The 18969-nt window shown below is 45.4% G+C and overlaps 1 long non-coding RNA gene and 1 other non-coding gene across 2 annotated transcripts; both read left to right on the top strand.

Annotated features, from left to right (window-relative positions):
- The first annotated feature begins 3802 nt into the window (after positions 1 to 3802).
- LOC115546786 (uncharacterized) lies at positions 3803 to 5115 on the top strand. The gene is made up of 4 exons (XR_003977272.1): positions 3803 to 3941; positions 4163 to 4246; positions 4346 to 4608; positions 4882 to 5115. It is a non-coding gene; the product is annotated as an uncharacterized LOC115546786 (long non-coding RNA).
- A 1916-nt stretch (positions 5116 to 7031) lies between these two features.
- On the top strand, positions 7032 to 7103 carry trnaa-ugc (transfer RNA alanine (anticodon UGC)). Its single transcript has one exon. It is a non-coding gene; the product is annotated as a tRNA-Ala (tRNA).
- The last annotated feature ends 11866 nt before the right edge of the window (positions 7104 to 18969 follow it).

Raw genomic sequence — 18969 nt, 5'->3', positions numbered from 1 at the left:
GTTATAATAATAATAATACTTGAATGATCCGTGATGAAGTAGTCTAAGCCAGGATATTTACAGCTTTTGCCTTATAACAGCTGTTTTTCATGTCCTTATCTTTAGAAATGACGAAGACTGGGAAACCAGACTCACACTGGGCAGGTGTGATGACCCTCTATGCTCAGGGGAAATATACATTTTCCACAGGCCAGAGACCGGGAGGCAGGAGATGGAGGGCGGTAATACAGCGTATTAATGCTTGTCCCTTGACCCCCTTGTTCAATCAAACTCCCCGCAAATATGATATTTTTGGGAAAAAGATCAACTGTGAGTGCGGATATCATGAGGTAGGTGGTATTATACAACAATTGAGTTGTATATATGGAATGTTTCATTTGTTTCAGATTTGACAATAGACATCCCATGAATTGTAATATCCCAGGACATTCCCAGTCTGACTTTTCAATACAATAATCTGGTGTTTTAAGGTTAATTAGTTGACAGTAGAATTGTTGTATAAAAGGAATATATGCTTATGTACTCGGCCTCCGGCCTTGTGGCTACGGCCAAACAACACGCGGTGGTATATCCATTACAAACACCACTCATGCTATATTGCTTAAACATTTTTATCTGTGATACAAATGTACTGGAAAAAGGTTGTATTTGATGTCAGTGTCTAACAGTGTGAGTACATAATTATTTGGATGCAGACTACTGTCTGGCTTAAGGGAAATGTACTGTAAATGTAAACCCAGTTTTGTTCTCCCCAGCCACCAGAGAAGGCTGGCGCAGCATCAGCCAGTTCAGGTCAGCTGAGTGCCCCGGGGGCAAGTGCTGCAGCGGGAAGAGCTCCTGAGGAACCAGCCAGTGCAGCGGCAGAGGGGAGGGCTCCTGGTGAACTGGCCAGCACAAGTGCAGCAGCTGTAGGTCAGGAAAACCCCGCTTTTGTCACGTGCTCGCTGTGTACTAAAGAGGTGATGGGTGAGGACTACACGCAGCACCTGTCAGACTACCACGTCCAGGAGCGATGTGAGCAGTGTGGCACAACGGCCTGGGGACTCGTTGGATTGTCGGAGCACATTGAGAGTGCTCACCATTTGAGCTGTCCAACAGAACCAATAGATGTTCCGGCTCCAACAGAACTATACACAACACCGGCGCCACAGCAACACAGCAACCCACCAGTTGTTCCCGTCCCTGCTCCTGTCCCTCCCATAGCCCAAGAGACGTCACCGGCGGCACCACAACAACAAACACTATCTCTGCGGCCTCCTCAAGTGAACTGGCTGAGTTTTCTGCCGAAGCAGTTCTTAAAAGTCATAAATCAGGCTGACCGGGAGTGGATCGCACAGATCCTATATGACCGAACAGGACAGCTAAAACAAAAGCACACTCAGAACTGGTACCATCCTCCAAGCCCCACTAGATCCACCTCACCTCCAGATCCACTGCACTACTTTAGGCAGCGGATGTTCCTGTGGGCTCCAATGAGGATGTGGAGCATCCCTCTTAAATGCACGTCGTGTAAAAGGAAGATGCACCACTCTGGCATTTACACCAAAGTGAGAGAGGTGATAGATGTGGACTCCAGGTATTATCTGATAGGTGGAGACTACCCAAGGTGCAGCAAATGCATGATCCCTGTCTGCCCTTGGAGTAGTGAGATCTTGCAGCAGCTGGATCCCTCCCACCGTAACAAGTTTCCTGCTGTCCTAACGACACAGCAGGCACTGGACAGGAAGTGTGTCACAATGTTGCGACCACGCACGGTAGGGAACAGCTCCAGCTACTCGCAACAGGTCTTGCAGGAGGTGCACAGCGAGGAGTGGGCGAGGCGTACTATCGACTACCTCACTGATTGTGAGGTCCATAAAAAGTTGCGCGTCCTCACCCAGTCCGAACCTGTATATCAACAGCCACCCACCTTCAGTCGTCTGCCCCTGGCTCAGTGGTTTGAAACCGTCCACACGAATGAGGTTCTTGGCCACCTGGAGGAGTTGAAAGGTGTTATAACATCAACTTATGGCAGAATCCTAAAGCTGGACTCCACCAAGAAGGCAAAAGTTAACTGATGTAAATTTGTTCTCATTCGTGTTTATTAGTATGTCCAATGATTTGCTAATTTCTTCTGTAGATCACTAAAAAGCTGGCAGGTGGCATTGAGAACACGGCCACGTGGATGAGCAACATCGGCAATGAACTTGGCCAAGTTCTCAACTCAGTGCTGACCACTGGTGAGGGGGCTGGCCTTGATGACCTGTGCCAAGGCGTTGTCCGGAGGTACAGGGATGCTGGTGAGCCAGAGCCAGATGCCATATATGTGGACAGGGACTGCTGCAGTGAGTCAGGTGTGTTGCCTTCAATTTGTGCTGGGATGTTTCTTATGAATTTGTTGTTTGATGAATAGTTTTAGCAGTATATTAATGAAATTGGTAATGTGTTGACTGGAAACAATCTGAATTACATGTATTTATGGCGTGTTGTTTATTATAGGGGAGAGCCCAGTTCTCACTTGGTTTCGTCCATGGACCTTCACAGTGAGACTGGATATGTTTCATTTCATGAGGCGTTTTACCAATGGCCTGACCACTGAGCACCATCCACTATATGGCACATTCTGCTCAAAACTTTCCAGCTGCATTTTCAAATGGGACAAAGCAGACATTGAAAAGTTGCAGCAGGCCAAGAGGGCAGAGCTGGTGAAAAAACACCCGGGTCACAATCCTACCCACAGCCAGGTGTTAGCGAGCATCACCACCAGCGAACTCGCTAAGCACTGCCGCAGGAAAACGCGAGGGGTTGAGGAGACTCACGCCCTCATCCAACAACTGTTGGACTCCATGTGGGACCTCACAGACACCACAGGGTTATCGCTCATCAACCAGGAGAGCATGTCTCGTGTGTGGGAGGTGCAGCAGAAGCACTTGCCCTGCATCCAAGATCCAACTGGTGTACAGTTGTACATCAACACCGGATCAAAGATGGAGAAGGGGGATAAAGCACTTGACGTCCTGAGATGTGCCAGAGGGTCATCCTCTCTCGAGAGCTTTCATAAGCATCAATGCTGTTTCATCCCAGGCAAGTTGAAACACTTAACATTTAAAATCCTTTGTTAATGTATTAAGATATGATCAAGCTGTGTCTTAAGTATTAAAATCTGCATTTATTATTACACTAATGTCCATGTTGCAATGTATTTTGAATGTTATATCTCCCTTGTGAGTCGCTTTGGATAAAAGCGTCTGTTGAATGACTAAGGCCCAATCCCATTTCTACCCCTTACCCCTTATCCTTACCCCTCCCCCTTGTTTTGAAGGGGTAAGGGGGAGGGGGAAGGGGAGGGGGTAAGGGGTAGAAATGGGATTGGGCCTTAATGTAAATGCAAGTTGTTTTAACATTCTTTTTTTTCGTTTTCATTAACACCTTTTTCTTGCCAGGGTGGAGATGTAATGCTCTGCACACGCAAATGTACATGCTAGAGGGGTTGTCCAGATGGAACATCAATCGGGCCCAGCAGGCTCTGAATATGAGTGTCACGTCACAAACTCGAATTTATGATGTTCGTCTGATGTCCAGTGTGAACGCCCTCAGCAACAGAGTCCTGGGAAGTGCACTTCTTCAAGAGTTTACACCCCCGGGTAAACCTACCGGTAAGATTCTCATGGCAACAAAAGAACAGATGCTGAACAATATTCTATTAATGCCAAACTGCCAGATCATGATGGTTACACTCACTCTTTCTACTTCAATCTTATTTTTCCTGGTGACTACTTATGGCAGGTGAGCTTATTGCGGTGGAGTATTTGCTGGCCCACTCCAACAGAGGAGATCTGCTGAGTGCGCCTGACGCAATTGGCGCCAACCTGCCAGAGGGGCCGGAGGAAGTTCAGGAGGATGAGTTTCCTGATGAGACAATACCTCAGGCCACTGATATTCTTTTCCCGTCTTCTTCTCCGGTAATGATGTGATAGCCCTTTGATAATCTATCAGAACATCCTCCTCATCGTTACCCGCTTATCCGGGGTCGGGTCGCGACCTATCTATCAGAACATTTTCACTGTAAATCTAATTTCACTGTAAATCTAATTTGATAAGGGTAATTCCTTTGTGTTACATGGGCACAACAAAGTTCACCTCACTGTACTCTCATTCACTTCTTTCAAATAATTCCCTTTAGGAACCTACGGCTGAAAGTGAAGGTGCATCTCGGAGTCCTGTCAGCTCCCCATTTGAGGACAGTGGGCCTATCACTTCAACTCCGGTAAAGTAGCTAATGTCTGACCATTAGAAATGCTTATTCCTTCAGTGTTTCTCTTAATTTAGCTATACAAACTGTTTTTGTTTTCATTTCATATGACAGGATAGTCGGTGTGATCCCAGAGGCATTCCCGGATGGGAGGCAGTCGATGCCTTGGCAGGGTACCTTGTCAGCCTCAACCGGACGATAACTGCTCTTTCGAACCAAGAAATAGCAGATATACTGAGGTTGTACTCCAGCCTGGATGGAATCGACAAGTCCCCAACAAAGTACTCCCTAAAAAATAAGAAGACGACCTTGCCAGGGCCATGGAGAGCTTCTCGGAAACGCAGTGGCTCTGCTCCAGGCCAACAAGCAGCCGAGAGGTACCTGCAAACAATCAGCTTCAAGTATATGTGTGTAGCTGTGTGTTCATGTGTAATTAACTGCATACACATACACTTTAATGGTGTGTGTATGTATACATTTAATATACTTGTAATATATGTGTGTAAAAGTGTGTTTGTACATTTGTATGTAACATACAGGGGTATATATATATTTATATATATACACACACGCACCCACAAAACAAACACACACATTGTGTGTTTACAGTACACACACAATGTTGGTTATATCATCTTGTCTTTTCGCAGATTGTTCATGGTTCATGGCCAGGCTGCCCATAGACCCGATTACACCAGGGTCTCTGAGTGTGTTGCACTGAAGCTTTTCAAGGAGTTCAAGGAAGGCAGAAATAGACCAAAAGACCCTAAGGGGAGGACATTTCCAATTCCTCAGGCTATTGTTATGACGTATGGTCATATTAAACAATTAATTGAGGATTGCCAACAAATCCTGCAAAGCACCAACCTGGTACTGGTGACCATAAATAATACAACAGTCTCTTTTTGGTGAGTTCATTTTTACTGCTTCATATATTCCCTTCAAAAGGACTTATATTAAATTCATAGGCACATGCATTCAAAACGTATAATGACTAAAAAACAATGTGAAAAACTCTGATCCCCCCCACAAATAGGCTGCAGGATCGGCAGAAGAGGGCCGACCGCGATTCTCTGCTTCAAGGGGTGGAGCTTCCTCAGCAGGTCCACGTGGCCGAGGAATCCCTCCTGGAGGCCCTGGACCTACCATCTGAGCCTGGCATGCAGATCTGGAGTTCGAGGAACCTGACAACCGTGAGGGTGAGGCGGTGATTCGGCGACGCCGACGCAAAACTCAGGTTTCCAGCGAAGACGCTGGAGGAGATGATGCTTGGACTGTTCCTTTCCCCTCTTCATCTGACCTAGCCTATTGTGAGCAGCGTCAACACCCAGCTCCTGTGTCTCAATCACAGAGCTGGTACCCATACCAACCACCTTCAGCTCCAGCGTCTCAATCTCGTGGCTGGTCCCCATACCAGCTGCCTCCAACACCGGAGTCTCAGTATCAGGCCTGGGCCTCTTACCAACGGCCTCCAGCCTCTCACTCTCAGGGCTGGTCGGGGCCCTCATACCAGCCGCCGCCACCACCACCAGCAGCCCACTTTCAGAGCTGGTCCTCAAACCTGCCGCCACCACCACCTCCAGCAGCTCACTCTCAGGGCTCTTACCAGCTGCCACCAGTGCCAGATTCTCCACCTTAGGACGGACCTTCTATCCAGCCAGATCCAGCGTCTCACAATCGCTACCGGGAATGGAGGTTACAAAAGGCAGCCTTTGAGGATCAGGAGCGAGCGATGAGGGGTGAGCCCCCGAAGAAGCATCAAAGTAAGGAAAGCTACCACTACCAATGCAAAATGTGTGGTAAGGCGAAAAGCAAACTTACTGGCCACACACAGCTACGGGGGAAATGGTACTGTCCAGCATCTGGAAAGACCATTGAAGAGTGGAAAAGCTCCTTGTAAAAATGTAAGCAATGTGTACATTTGTTTTTAAGATATTTCTATTGGTGTTAAATCATTTTTTTTAAGTGTTAAATCATTTGTACAAAAAAGTTCAAACAGTTGCAAGTTCACAACATTTGTATAGATTGTTAAATTCTGCAACTCTAATAAAACAACAAAAAAAACAACTCTTGTGGTGTAACAGCAACACAGCCATCCTTTGGGTGGAAGATTCCAGGTGCGAATCCTGGCAAGAGTGTGCGATTTGTTGTATATTAATTAAAAAATGATAGTAGAGTGTCAATAATAATGGAATAATAATATAATAAATAAATACCTAATATAACAATAATAGGAAAACAAGTAATGATTTTTGTGATATAACATCTGACAGCTTAAGACTTTAAGCTGAATTGTTCTGATATTTCTATGTATTTTCTCCTTTTCCCCCTTTCATTTTTTTTCTTTCCCCCTTTCTCCTCTTTCATTTCATTTCTTTGCCCCACCTCTAGCAGTCCCATTTGCCCCATCTTTGGCCGAGTGGTTAAGGCGATGGACTAGAAATCCATTGGGGTCTCCCTGCGTAGGTTCGAATCCTGCCGACAACGGTTCTATCTGAATACAATCATTCATTCCCTTGTTCAGCCAACACATACACATATTACGGTGAAACTGCATGAAATCAGTGCAAATATGTTAATCTAAGCATGTAGAAGGTACCATATTTAAAATCTGGCATTATCTGGAAAGGCACTAAGCAATCGAAATTTTCTGACAACATGTTCTCAAAACATAAAATGTTAATATTTAAAGGTCTGATAGATCCGAAGACTAGTGTTGTCAGGTCCAGGTGCTGATTGCCACGAGAAAACCCTTGGTGTGTTCCGAAGCAGGTTTAAAATGTAAATTCTTGAGCAGTAAGGGGATGTAGCTCAGTGGTAGAGCGCATGCTTTGCATGTATGAGGCCCCGGGTTCAAACCCCGGTATCTCCATTTGATTGCCCTAGAAAAGTCATGTGAGTGCAATTTTAATCAAATGAGGTCACGCAATGCTTAACCTACCAAAGATGTTGCCGAATGCTAATGTTCGAAACAAGTGAGAGAATTGAAACTGTGTTGTCGTCAACGATACAGGTTATTCAGTCCGTGCGATTTCAAAAGCGTACGCTTTTGTGCGCTCCAAAGCTAGTGTGCGCTCAAAAGCTAGTGCCGGTCAACACATTGATATGAGTACGGTACGTTTATGCACTAAGTGTTGACAGCCACAGAAGAGAAAAACATTGTTGCGTCACGACGAAGATTCAGGCCTGCCGACAAGCGTTGGCCAGTTCTGCTATCTGTACGCAGACTACTTCTCTAAGAAATCTATGATACCGTACTGCCAGTCGATAACCGATTTCCCCTCTTGTATCGTTAAGCAAACTTTCATGTATCGGTTGCCACATGTACAATTGAAGTAATCTGTTTTCGGCTCATCTGTAAAGCTTCTCATGTAGGAGTGCTGAGGTCCGATCACTAAGATGTGATCAAAGCAAGCTGTGGTCAAGGGTGTAGGACTATTTCACAATTTGATCACACAGCCTCAAGCGTTGCAGTCTGTTACTGTTCGAACAACTGATAGACTTGAGGTCGATAAGCACCATTGTCCTGGCCAAGCGGTTAAGCTGATGCACTAGAAATCCATTGGATCCCCCGCTCCATGATTGAAATCTGCCACACCAGTTTAGCACCTCTGCTTTTAGCAGGCAGGCCAAATATCTGCATCTCTTAGGATGGCCTAGTGCTAGTCAACCTATTGATTGGCTGTATCATTAAGCAAAGCTTCAGGTATTGATAGTAGAGATGTACTGTTTACTACAAAAAGGGGATGTAGCTCAGTGGTAGAGCGCATGCTTTGCATGTATGAGGTCCCGGGTTCAATCCCCGTGTTGTAAGATGAGGAGAAGAATTCACGTGAGACGAGTTTCTTGTGCTTGTAGGCTATTTATTTCCCTATGTTTTACAATTCATAAATTGTGCGGGGAAAGGGGACTGGGACAAAGGCAGCATGGAGTCCTGTCGTCAGCGCCCCCGCGTTGCACGTCCGTGGTTCCTTTTAACAAGGGAATCCCCGATTGGCCACGCCCCCTTCGATAGATAGGTTCCGTGCGTCACACGAATTGGCTGGCGTGACGTCACTTTTGGTGGATCAAATTGAGCTGGAAATACAATCGTTAGTGACATGCAATATGGCCACAACATACTCCGGCCCGATGAACTTGTTAGTCAATGTTCATCCACTTCCAACGGGTAAAGTAATTGGATGGGTCTTCTAATAACAAATCCAGACGGCACTCGGACAGCACATGCTCGGATCTTACCGTCTCTTCCCATAAATGTATCTGCAATCCGTCCCATCTTCCACATATGTTTTGGTTGCTTATCCTCATGGATAAGAACAACATCTCCAGCCTTGAATATTGATTGGTTAGATGGGTTACTCACATGTGTACTCACATGTGTGCAGACCGAAGTTCCATTAAATAATCCTTCTTCCAGCGATTCCAGAAGTTTGTACTCAACCTTTGCCGATATTGTAATCTCTTGTTGAGCTGGGTGGCAGTCGTTTTCTCCGAACTGGAATTGCGTAGGCCTAACGGATAGGGAGGAAGGGTAGTAATCCTTTGTCCGGTCAGAAAATGAGCCGGTGTGAGGGGCGAGGGTTCACTGCTCTCCGTGTGCAGGTAGGACAGAGGGCGGGAATTGATCACAGCCTCCACTTTGCAGATCAGTGGTTGGAGTTCCTCAAACTTGAGATAGGATCTCCCCATTATTTTCCTTAGGCACGTCTTAACTGATCTCACCAAGCGTTCCCACATGCCACCCCACCAGGCGGCTCGCTCCACGATGTACTTCCATACAATCCTCTTGTCTGCAAACAATTCCTGTATTTCTTTTCCCTTCATTAATGTCCACAGGAATTTCAGATCCTTTTCAGCTTTCTTAAAGGTCTTGGCGTTATGAGAATAAATGACACTACAGATGCCGCGTCTGGCAATAAACCTCTTAAGGGCAAGCAGGAATGCGTCAGTAGTCAAATCAGAAACAAGTTCTAAGTGCACAGCTCGAGTTACGGCGCATGTAAATAAAGCAATATAGGCCTTCTTGTTGTCTGGTTTCACATAAATTGGACCAGCAAAGTCAACGCCAGTAATTTCAAATGCTTGGGCCTCGTTAATGCGGTCTTTTGGTAACGGTGCACTGATCTGTTGACCTGCTTTTACGCATGCGCGTCTGCAGATTAACCAACGCTTGACACAACTCTTCGTCATCTGCCTGGATTTCAGTATCCAGTATGTTTCTCTCAATTGGTTCAGAGTGGCTTGTAGGCCTGAATGCATCACATCCTCATGTGCTTTTCGGATCAAAAGTTCAGACAATGCGTCATTACCTGGCAAGATGTACGGATGCTTCTGGGTAAAAGACCAGTTTGTTTCCTGCAATCTCCCTCCTATGCGCAGAAGTCCACATTCATCCAGGAATGGTTTCAGTGAAATGATCTTCCAATGTCTATCCACATTGGCATTTTTCAACAGCCCGTTCATTTCCTTTGGGAAACTATCACTTTGAGTTCGTTTGATCCAGTACTGTTCTGCCTGCTGAATCTCCTCTGTTCACAGTTGTCCATTGCGTTTTTCCTTTGTCCGTGCGTTATGCACAAAACGCTGTATCCATGCCGTGATTCTCAAAACTCTGTTGAGTCCGCTGTACCTGTTCAATTCAAACAGCGGTGAAACTGTACATTCTGATTCAGTCTTGACGATTGTGTTCTGAACGACATACTCCATCACATCATCATTTTTGTTCATCAATTGAGGCTCGGTTTCGTGCGTCTGTGCGCCGTCTTTCAGCCACTCCGGCCCGTGCCACCAGAGCGTATCCTCCTGGAGCGCTTGGGCACTCTTTCCGCGCGTGCCGTGGTCCGCTGGATTCTCCTTTCCAGAGCAGTGTTTCCAGTTTTTTGGTAACGCCAGAGTCTGAATTTCACTTACTCGATTCTCCACAAACGGTTTCCACTGTTTGGAACTACTCTTAATCCAATGAAAGGTTATCATCGAGTCAGTCCAGAATTGTATTTCAGTGTCCTTCATATTCAGATTGTTCGCTATGAATTTTCCAAGTCTTGCTCCAATAAGCGCTCCCATTAATTCTAATCTGGGTAGTGTCATTTTCTTTAGTGGAGCGACTTTAGTTTTAGACGCGATCAGACTGGTTGTGCACTCTCCATTTCGTTTTACGCATCGCAGATAGGCCGCGGCGCAGTAGGCTTTCTCACTGGCATCTGTAAATACATGAATCTCACGCTCAACTGTTGTATTTACACTTTTCACATTTCTTTTCGATAGCATTATCATCATCATAACGACGTGTGATAGTTATCTTTTTCAAGTAGGGTATCTCTGAGCACCATTGATGCCAGGTTTGCGCGAGATCAATTGGAAGATCTTCATCCCAAGAAATTCCTCTCTCCCACATTTCTTGAAATAGACATTTGACTCGAATGGTAAAAGGAGACAAAAATCCAATGGGATCGAAAATGCGCGCAGCTGCCTGTAGAACTCCTCGTTTAGTGTCTTTTTTGTTCTGCAGAAAGTTAATCAATTCGTTAGTTTCAAACAGGAATTCGTCAGTGTCTCTGTTCCATGTTAGACCAAGAACTTTGAGTGGATTTGGGCCTTTGATTTCCACTATTTCTTCATTATTTCGTTGCTTCCATTCGTTTTGCAACTCAGAGGAATTTGTGTTCCATTTGCATAGTTTCATTCCTGCACTTGACATTATTTCTTTGGCTCTCTGATACAATTTGAGTGCATTTTCCTCATTATCTGCTCCTGTTATTAAATCATCCACATACAGACATTCGTCCAGCACTTTGACTTCTTCGGGATATTTCTCTTCATATTTCTTCAGGTGGTGTCTGATAGTTGCAGCCAGTAGAAAGGGGCTTGCTGTTGCACCAAATGGCACACGCGTCATTCTCATAATCACTCATTTAAGATCCTCAAAAGGGGCGGGTCTCTCTTTGAACCACAAGAATCTAAGCACATCCCTGTCTCTTTCATTCAGGCCAATTTGTAGAAAGGCTTTCGTTATGTCTGCCATCATAGCAACTCTGTGCTGCCTGAATTTTATCAATATGCTTAGCAAGTCGGGGTTCAGATTGGGTCCCGTAAAGAGACATTCGTTAAGTGAGCGGCTTTCTCTCTCATGGGATGACGCATCAAACACAATTCGCAACTTCGTTGTAATCCTACTTTCTTTGATTATTGGATGATGAGGCATATAATACACTGGATTTTCTGTCTCAACATTAGTCACATCTTCGATAATTCCCTCAGCCTGATATTCTTGGATGACTTGATCATATTGCTCATACAACTCGTCGTTATTATTGAAACGTTTTAAAAGGCCATTCAAACGATTTCTAGCAGTACTGTAATTAGTAGCCAAATTCATATTCTCTTCTCGCCAAGGCAAACTGACTTCATATCTACCTTGTTGGTATTTTACTGACTGCTCGAACTTCCATAGCGCGTCTGTCTCTGGGTTATGTTTGATGTCCATGATCCCCAACGATTCGGTTTCCCAGAAACTGCGCAGTTGTTCAGTCAGTGCTTGTTCTTCTCCGACGCTGATATGTAGAGCATTTACGTCCACTGTTTCAGTTGTTACGTTCATTACAGGGATGGACACAGTTCCTTGGATCAACCATCCGAATTTGCTCTCTACAGCCACAAGTCCATTGTCCAGTCTTTCTGTGCGTCCTGACACAATGTTCCAATAGTAGTCCCCTAGAGAATTCCAAGGCCTTCCTGTTCCATGCCTCTCACAGGGTGATCCGCGACTTGCAGGCCCTTTTCTTCAAGAGAGCGTCTGATTTCTTCGGTGGCCGTTTTAATGTTAGATGAACTTACATTTGGGGTTTCTAATAATTCAACTTCAACAGACACATTCGTTTTAAGATTTCTCAGACTAGCCTTAACCTTTCTGGCTATCATTCTTTTGGCATTTACTGAACCAAATACGTGTAGCTTAATTATTTCTGTACCTACTACTGGTAGGTTCAAAGCTTGAGAAATATCTTCACGTATAAAGCTACGTTGACTTCCCCCATCTAATAAACATTTAGCAATTTGGCTTTGTCCTGGCGCATCTACCCAAATGGTTGCAGTTTGTAAAAGGACTGCTTTACCATTACAATCACCTGGTGAAACTGAACATTGTGTTTGAGCAGTGTCTACCTCTGTATTAGTCGTGGTCTCTCTTTTCTGGGTTGACTGTTGGTTACAAATTGCTTTATGATGTCGTCTGCCACACTGTGCACATTCAATACCGTGCGCCCTACAGTTACGCGCAATGTGTCTGGGGCCTAGACATACAAAACACCTGCCTAATCGTCTCAGCTTTTCTCTCCTAATATCCACTGCGAATTCGTTACAGTCAGGAGATCTGTGATCAGGTTTACCACAAAATAAGCAGTCACTGTCATTCGGACTCCACGTGTGGAATGCTGCGGCTGAGGAGGCCATGGTTCCGAAGTTGGGCCTTCTCGTCCTGCGCTCTGGCGTGCGTTCCTTGTCCGTGCCAGCATTCCTCCATTCGTTCTGAGACGCTTCTTTCTTCTGAGTGAGATTCATAGTTCTTTCTCTGCTCTCCACCTCTAATTTCAGAAAGTCCATCAACTCTTTTGCTTTGAGAACATTATCAGCTTCTGATCTTGTGAATTCGAGAGCAATGTCCTCTGGGATCATTTTCAACAAGATTGGACATAATAAACTTCCATATGTGTCCGCTACAACACCTAGTGCGTCAAGGCTACGCACCTGTATCTCACAATCATCATAAAGTTTGCGCAAAACGCTTACATCACTGGATCGTTTTACGGGAGTCATGTTCAGTCATTTATTCATATGGGAATTAATCACTAAATCTTTACGGCCAAATCGTTTCTTGAGTACATCAATAGCCATGTCGTAATTAATACCAGACAACGCCAGGCCTGCTACTGCACCCGCTGCGGTACCAGTCAGAAACGACGTTAAATAACTGAATTTGTCGGTTTTGCTCAAACGTTCATTATCATATATGGTCGTTTCATATTGACTCCAAAATCCCCAGAAAACTTCTGAATTACTAATTTGGGAAGTTTGACTGTGTTCATTCTTGGAGGTCCAGATCCAGACCTATTTTCACTCTGTCTGGACTGGCCGTCTTCTTCTTCCGTGCGTAACGCACGTTTTATTCTTGTTCTCCGCACACTAATTGCATCCATATATTCCATTGCTGTCGTCATCTCATCTTCCAAATCCTCTTCTTCCGTTTCTACTTCCACATCTCTATCATATTCTTTGAGGATCAGTTCCCTTTCCATCAGCTGTTCAAGCAATTCCTCCAGCTTCTTAAGGCATGGTTCTTCTTCACCTAATGCATCGTCTATCTTACGGGTGAGTTTGGTAGTTGAGGTTCGGACTACTCCCCGCTTTATCTTCAATCGCTTGAGATCCATGACTTACGTTCGGTTTTCCCACGCAGCTTCTTGCAAACAATTCTTCTATCGGGTCAGTCTTCTCCTTCTTTGATCTTCATGGATTTCATCTAAATGTCCCTGGTTTCGGCACCATGTTGTAAGATGAGGAGAAGAATTCACGTGAGACGAGATTCTTGTGCTTGTAGGCTATTTATTTCCCTACGTTTTACAATTCATAAATTGTGCGGGGAAAGGGGACTGGGACAAAGGCAGCATGGAGTCCTGTCGTGCGCGCCCTCGCGTTGCGCGTCCGTGGTTCCGTGGGCCAATCGAATCCCCGATTGGCCCCGCCCCCTTCGATAGATTGGTTCCGTGCGTCACACGAATTGGCTGCCGTGACGTCACTTTTGGTGGATGAAATTGAGCTGGAAATACAATCGTTAGTGACATGCAATATGGCCACAACACCTCCTCCTCTACCAGAGTGGTGTGCACAAGGCCTTACAGAGTGAGAATGAACACCTGGACTCGTTCCTCCGGACCTCCTGAGCCTGACTGAAGTCCAGTTCTCCGTGGTTTCCCCGATAAAGAGACTAAAAATGTACGAACCCAACAAATCGGAGACTGCATATTGTAGAAGACAATTGGGATCGCGTTTCTCTTTCACGGCGCAGAAGAGAAGAGAGAGGAGAGGAGAAGGAGAGAGAGGGGAGAAGGGGAGGGAGAGCAACAGACAGACAGACAGACAGAGAGAGAGAGTTTAAATCGGTTTAAATATCAGAACAAGTGAATGATTAATCATCCTGTGGATTAATTGTTCGAGTTTGAGATTGTACACATTTTCACATCAAAAGGAAAGACAGCAAAACCAAGCACTGCTTCGGGACCACTATAGTTCTAGTTCTAGTTCTAGATATAGTTCGGACCGAGACGCTCTGAAGGGTCCTTCCTGCAGACCCCCCGGAGAGGAGCCCCAGCAGCAGCAGCAGTACCACCCCCCCCCATGCTGAGTGTGGAGGGGGGTCGTCTGGTCTCCTGAAGGTCTGAACCGGCGGGACTCGAGGGGAGGGAGGAGGCGGAGCCGCTCGACCAATGAGAATTCAGAAAGGCGGTGGCGTCATTAGTTACCAGGTGGACCTCAACAGTTGAAGTAGAAATAAGTGAAGCAACCGAACGGACAGAAGAGCACCTTGAGGCTTGGTGGACCTCGGTGTGAACAGATTAAACACAGACACGCACACACACACACACACACACACACACACACACACACATTGATTAATTTGACTATTAATTCAGCACTAAAGCATCCAGGACCACCACTCGACTTTGAGACGAGCTGACGTGTGTCGGGTCCCAATGACCGTCCTTAGCGTCCTAACCCTAACCCTAACCCTAACCCTCACCCTGACCCTCACCCTCACCCTCACCCTGACCCTGACCCTCCCCCTAACCCTCCCCCTCCCCCTGACCCTCCCCCTCACCCTCCCCCTGACCCTCCCCCTAACCCTCACCCTCCCACTGCTACAGCCTACCTCTCCACATGGACAAAGAACATTAGTATTTTTTCTCCTCTGTTACAGTATCTGTGTCATTACTTTTATTTTATGATTTACAACCCCCCTTTGTATTATATTTCCCCCTATTCCCACCATAATGATTTTACTGGTTATTATTTTCAGTATCTGGTGTCCAATGGCAATATATAACTAAACCCGATTATAGTTTGTTTTGCATTGCATCTCTCTTCTGTTGTCATCTTTCTTTATCCTCCATCACCACACTAAACTCCCTGTTAACCACCTCGGCCCCCTCCCCTGCCCACCCCCCCGCTACTCAGGGGGAGTAGGGCGTCCCACCGCTCCCTACACCACCACAGGTCCCCCTAGCCCCTCTTAGACACCCCAACACACTCACTTTACCGTTTAAACATCCCGTTATCCCCTGTGTGGGTGTGGGTGTGACCATCATGATCAACTCAGGGGGAGTAGGGCGTCCCACCGCTCCCTACACCACCACAGGTCCCCCTGTGGTGGGAACCCCAATTTTGGGGTTCCTTTATTTTTCACCCATGACTTCTACTGAGATTGCAGTGTGCTCCTTTTTATTCCTATATTTTGTATAAATGCGCATGATTAACTATTAATGAGAGGATGTGTATGGATGGGTCTGGATGCGTGGGTGTGTGTGTGCTTGTGCGTGTGCATGTGTGTGTGTCTCTCTTGTTTTGCCCTCTACCCCCAGCGCCTTGCCAGGGTTGACAGATGGTATAAACTCCTCTCCATCAAACCACGCAGACGAAAAGTTGCAGTTCACCCTTTATGGTGAGGTGAAGTAGGGTAAAACTGAGGAATGGAAGTACAGCATTTCAGTATGAGAATAACAGAATGCTGTAAAATTAGCTTGGCTACTAAGTTAGCTTGCTAACGTAAGAATATCCATCCATCTAATTTGTTTACAAAGTTTCCTTAATCTCATTATACATCAAACCCCCTTAACATATCAATACAGATAACGTACCAACGATGCTTACAAAGGCCAACTTGAAACCAGAGGAGACGCAATTATGAAGACGAGTGTGAGTACCATGCTTTCCGATCAAGTGAATGTAGTGTAATGGAGTGCAAGGCATGCATATCAGAACGTGTTCCAGAAAAATACCAAAGTTCGCCAGTAGATGGCATCACAGGACCATCAATAAACATAAAAGACTGAATTACACAGGAGAAAACATACATGTAACAGAACACATATGTTTATATATATATTTATACCACGGTCTGCGGGAATACTCGATTCTGATTGGATGCAGGGTGTGCATTAACTCCTGATATACGGACACCTGGACAAGTAGTTCCGTCAAATTGTCTGTTTACCGTTCTCAATTAATGCGCTTGCTGGCTTGCTTGTATCGTCTCTAAAATAGTAGTAACCATAGCAACGGGAAACAAAACAAAGCTGAGCGGACTATAATACCTCCCGCTACCTCCCGTTCTAAAGTCGTAGCTATGGTCCGTCCTAATTACTGGAGGAGTGAACAACGTTTCAGTTGCATGAGAACCCAACGGGCGTGTAATGGTGGTTCCGGGTATTAGTCGGACCCTCAGGCGTAACCAGGGAAACAAATGTATGTTTTGTGGAAAACTTTATATTCAGATTGTAAAACCCAGGAAAATATAAATTAATGGTCTTAATTTGGTCACTGTTGGTAAGTGACCGTGGTATAAGCGGGATAATGCCCTTCGAGGTGTCCATTATCAGGAATTAATGGACTTCGCGTCGGACGGTTCACGCCTCCACGTCTTCCATTAATTCCTGATAATGGACACCTCATCGGGCATTATCCCTTACATATATGTAAGGGATAATGCCCTTCGAGGACTTCGCGGAGGCAACCGTCCTCCGCTTCGCATCGGACGGTTCACGCCTCCACGTCGTCCATTAATTCCTGATTCCCGGTTAGGGATTGATCATGCGCCCCAAGGGGCGGTTCGGCGGAAGGAGGAGGCGTGTTTTGGCGCAAACGGTATTTTGCCGTTTCTGAATACCATTGCGCTACTGACCAGGAAATACCTGGTTTAAAGTCAGTGGCGCGTTGTTCAGATGCTATTTTAAGGGCGCATGCATACATGCGCATGCGATGCATACGGATTGCTTGTGCACCTCGCGCATACACTTTGCCTCTCCCATCTACCTAGCCGCACATTCTTGGTAAATTATTTGGGAAGAACAGCTGATGCAGCGGTAATAAGTTGTACTTTTAAATCCATGCATCTGCAAACACCGTACAGCAAACACATATTTTCTTGACAGAGACATCGTGTAGGCCTACATGCCCATAACTTTTAGGATTGATGAGTATTTGATCGTGAAAAACATTGTTTTACCGCGAGTGAGTGTTAAAAAGAATGAATGAATGCGGGCGCGCGTGTGTTCTCTGTTTAAACACACGCAAACTAAACACGTAACGCATAATACAATCAATGGCAATGTCTATTACCGCGGGGACACATGCATATTAGGATAGCATACAATACCGATAAGAAACAATGTTTATAATGTATTGCGTATATCATTAAATAGAACCACAGTTACCGCATATCATATGTTATATCATATACGTATTCTTTGCCGACATTTATTTGAGGACTCAGTATTTCTGAAGTTTTGGAAGAAAACCCCTTATTCCATGTGTGAATTAGGCCATATTATTTGGCAATAAACTGAGCCATTTGCAGTTTGAAATTCATGTGCATCTGTCTCATCGGAGACTGCAGACGCGCTGTCAAAATATCAACTCGTCCGATTCAAATGCGCTCATGGCTCTTAAAGGGGATGGGAGCTGGCACTCTCATTGGTTTGTTGGACGTTACGCCCAAACCACACCTACGGGTAACTAGGCTGCTTCAGACCAACCCTTTTGACACTTGCGCCGCGACGCAAGTATCATTTATCCGCCTGTAAAATAGCGATAGCGCCGTAGAACCGCCCACGAAGCTACTTGCGCTTTGCGCTTCACACTTGCGTTTCAGACCGTTAAAATAGGGCCCAATGTTTTTAAAAATATTTAAAAACCATAGGTAGTACGTTTTTATTTAAAAGAAACATGTCAACAATTAATTGTCAATTAATTAATAACCTGGAAATCACATAGGCCTAAATAGAAAAAACGTAGGCCTAATTAACGGGGGCTTAATCAACTTTAAACTATGTGTTACAGCTGTTTTATTTAAAATTAAATTTGGCGTTTCCATTTATGGGGAAATTTGATAGCGTTATAGGCAAGTCCGGCATAGCGGCCTGTGAAGGAGGGTGTTTGACAGCATGGGCACTGTTTCTCGGGACATTTGATGACAAGTCGTGGCTCCATTCTCGTCTCTCCTGCACTGATGGAGCCCAGTAAGCACGCAGGCTGCTCTCGCATCGATGGCCTGTCATCGACATTATTTGACGACTCTCCAGGCCGGCGTTGTGGGAGAAATTAACCATTACTTTTATATTAACTATGAGTATAATCAGGCCTATATACATCAGGCATAAACATTAATGGTGGAATGTAGAGAAACCACACCTGGACCCAGAGTAATGGCCTGATATGGCGCCAAAGACTTTGGGGCCCAGGCTACTGACATCCTCCCAGTTTTAGATTAACTACAGGAGATGAACACATACATAAGGGAATGCAAGGCCATTTTGAACTTATACCAGGGCGGTCATATCACATGCATGACACCTCAGTTGGTGTGGATAAGAGGGACTGGGATCGGAGCCCTAGTCAGTGTGTGTTTGGCCAAACCACATGCTCGGCTCTGTTGTACCTATTTTGTGGGTAACAATAAAGTCTCTGTCATT

The sequence above is a fragment of the Gadus morhua genome, chromosome 7 (assembly GCF_902167405.1).
Source record: "Gadus morhua chromosome 7, gadMor3.0, whole genome shotgun sequence".
In the NCBI taxonomy this organism is placed as follows: domain Eukaryota; kingdom Metazoa; phylum Chordata; class Actinopteri; order Gadiformes; family Gadidae; genus Gadus; species Gadus morhua.
The sequence above is the reverse complement of the archived record's forward strand: the minus strand, read 5'-3'. Positions and strand labels throughout refer to the sequence as shown.